Below are 3,447 nucleotides of genomic sequence, written 5' to 3'. Positions count from 1 at the left end.
CCCCCGCGCCCCCGACGGCGCGCCCGGATCCCCGCCAACCTGCCCCCACACGGACCCGGTCTGGGAGTCCTGCCCGGAGGTGACACTTCCTTTCCCCAAGCAAGGCTGGCGCCGCCCCCTCTCGGACCCTCCCAAGTGGGAGGGCCAAGGCAACAGGGCTAAGGGGTCCTGGGGGGGTGTTTAGCACAGCCTCCGTTTTGTAATGGCCTTTGGGTGGGCAGTTCAAATTGGGGAGTCAGGGTGGGGGGTCCAAGGCAGCCACCCGGTATGTGTGTCCGTGGAGCTCTTCCCGCCCCACCTAGTTCCCAGTTGACTGGCACCGAGGTGTGGGGCTAGGAGTGACCATGCAAGGCTGGGGTGGGTGGCCCAGGACTGCCTCCTTACAGTACTCCTTACGTGTACACCCTGCCCCCCACCCTGCCCAAACCCACCACCTCCTCTGGAAACTTAGAGTAGGGTTCGTTGTTCAGCCTCCGGCGTGACCCCACTGTGACCCCATAGACCTGATAAAGACCCACTTAGTCAGCCCTGCCCCACAAGGCAGGCAGGGGCTACCGCCCTTCCAGATCTGGATGTCTGGGGATAGGGGGCCTCCCATCTGCCTGCACCAGCCAACATTGACGGGTCTGCTGGGGGGAGAACAGGGGCTGGGCAAAGGGAGCAGCTCCCCCACAGCCCTCAGAGCAGGGCAGAGCTGAGGAAAGGAACCTCATTCACAGGCATCCCCACACACACCCACTCCACTGCCCACTGCCCGCTTGTCACCCACCCCCGCCTCCTCCCACACCCCACTGCTGATGCACTCATTCCTCATGGGCTGAGACAATAGGGTGGCAAGGTCGAGGTGACCCAAAGAGACCAAGTGGAGGCTGCCCCTCCCCCCACCAAGAGCTCAGGGTGAGCAGCGCCCACCCGGTACTTGGAGTCTCCAAGGAGAGCAGTCCCAGCCCCCACTCCCTGAGAGGGGAGGGACCCCACCACCAGAGTCACCTTCCCAGCGCTCCTTGCCCAAAGACGGGGCTCTTGGCGCCTTCCCCTCCCCCCCATGGCACAGGGTGGTCCTGGAGCCCAGTGCTTTCCAGCCTCAGCTATCCTCTGGCCTGTAGCCGAGGGCTCTGTCCAGGGGGTCTGTCTGCCCCCAGCCAAAGAAGCGTCCTTCAGGAGCTGGGCTGTGACTGGGATGGTGGGGAGGTGTCACAGGCAGAAGGGAGGGGTGCCTGCGGATAAAAGAATGCCCCTGGATAGAAGAGATGAGGGGGCTTCCTGGACCTAACCATCTTAGTGCCCCTAGTGTGGGACACTCTCCCTCCAAGCTCAGCCTTCAGAACAGGCTGTCCTCACCCTACCCTGTATCCCACAGGCCCAGTGTGGGGAGCAGGAGCTCTGAGTAAGTCCTTTCACCCCAACTCCTAGCAGCCCCCACTGTGCTAGGGCAGGGAACTCTCCAGGTCAGGCATATCATGCCCCCCACCCCCCACCCCGCCCCAGGAATCACCACCTGGTCTCTTATTATGCTGGGCTCAGGCTCCGTCCTGCCCCACCCCTGCCAGGGCCCACACTCCCTGGCACCTGGCTGGCCACTTGATTCTGAGTTACTGCTTGAGGGAGCCGCTGGGCCAGGCATGGGCGGAGTGTGGCCATCACCAACCAGGCAGTGGCCTCTGAAGCCAGCTCAGCACTGAGTGGGAGACAGCCACCAGCTTCCCTGTCTTCTGGGTCCCCCCATATGGGGCTGGGCCTTGTCTCCTCAGCCTCACACCCCCATTCTTCTGGTTATCCTCGGGCTATGTAGTGTGCCCCCCATCCCCTGGGGGCTGTTGTGCCACCTTTTCCAGAACCTTCTGAGTCCTGTCACACCTCTTATCTCCCAAAAGATCATGGACACAGGAGATAGGACCCAAGGCCCCGGTAGCAGCTGTCCCAGGGGGCAGAGGCCCAACCCCACACCTCCTAAAGCCAGCTCTCCAGCCAAGTTCCACACTCTTGGGCCCCAGGGATCCCCACCAAACTCAGGGTCCCCTGCACTCAGACTTGCCCCCTCCTGTCTCACCTAGTGCTGCTGCTCTGCATCCCCAGGACTGGGCTGGAGGGACTCAGCAGAGGCCTCACCCTGGGATTAGCAGCCTGCTCCTGACCTGCCCAGGCTGGGGGGGCCCGGAGGGGGGTGCTGCATCTCACAGCCTGTCACTCCACACCTATCGGTCACATTTCGCTACACAGGGCCCCGGGATCCTTGCCAGCAGCCTCCCCGCCCCAGGTCAGGAAGGGGTGCAGATAGAAGAGAGGTGTCCCCCTCAGGGCACCCCTCTCCCCTAGCCTGCAGGCTAGCTGCCCTCCCCTCACTGTCCCCACAGTTCTGAAGCTGTTTGAGCTCCTGCAGACAGAAAGAGAAGACAGGAGCTGCCAGGGGACTGGTGTAGCCTGTGCTGCTGGTGGGTCAGGATGGGGGGGTGGGGGGTGGCGTGGGGCTAGGGCCCAGCAGAGACTCCAGGGGGGTGAGGCAGAGCCTAGGTGGAAATGGGGCTTTAGGAGTGTGGGGTTCAGACTGAACTGAAACACAGGGGCCTGGGGCATAGCCTGGGTGGTGTATGGGGCATTAGGAGTGTGGGGCTGGGGTCTGTGCAGCTTCTAGGGTGTGGAGAGCATGGGACTGGGGCATGGCCTGTGTGGGGTGTGTTTGAGGGTGGCACAGGGGAAAGGTGTGAAGGCCCCCTGCTCAGACCCTAGGTCACTGACAAGTCTTACTCAGCCCCTCCGTCCCCAGGACTGACTTCTGGGGACTCTGGATGGGCAGAAGGGGGACAAGGGAGGAGCCGGTGCCCGGCTGGGGGCTGCTGTACAGTTGTGGGGATTAGGTAAACATGTCTAGGAGAGCAGCCCCCCTCCCCAGGTTCTGGGACTCCAGCCCCCTCAACACTTTCTTCTGCCCCTGCTCAGACCCGGTGCAGGCACCCAGAGAACGGGTGCCAACTCACTCTGGGCCACAGGGGCTCCAACCTAGGGTCTCCGGTCACACCGAGCACCCCCCTCAGTGAGTAAGTGGGGGTGCGTGGGGAGCAGGTAGGGGCACATGTCTCATGCTCTCTGCTAAAGCCATTTATCCCTTCTGCACGGCAGGCCTTGTCCCCCTCCCCCACCAGCCCCTAGTCTTCTGAGCTTGGGGCAGGGATGGGGGGAAGGCAAGGTACCTGACGTTAGGGCCTCACCCCCCACCCTCCTGGTGGGCTGCTGCTACTTGGGCAAGCCCTCATGGCTCACACGGCATGCATTTACTCTCAGCCACTCGCTTGGTGGGGGCTCAGATCTCACCCCCTGCAGTCAGGTGTGGGCGCAGCTGATGTTCCCTGGAACCTGGACCGGTGGCCCGGGGGGTGGGGGTGGGGGTGGGGGGGCTGTGGCAGCAGGTCTCAGTCCTCTCCCTGGGTCTGGGCTGTCTTTACAGCTTGG

Source organism: Echinops telfairi, unplaced genomic scaffold (genome assembly GCF_000313985.2).
Source record: "Echinops telfairi isolate 266 unplaced genomic scaffold, ASM31398v2 ScPeMD7_7458;HRSCAF=8496, whole genome shotgun sequence".
Lineage (NCBI taxonomy): Eukaryota > Metazoa > Chordata > Mammalia > Afrosoricida > Tenrecidae > Echinops > Echinops telfairi.
Note: the sequence above shows the minus strand (reverse complement) of the source record.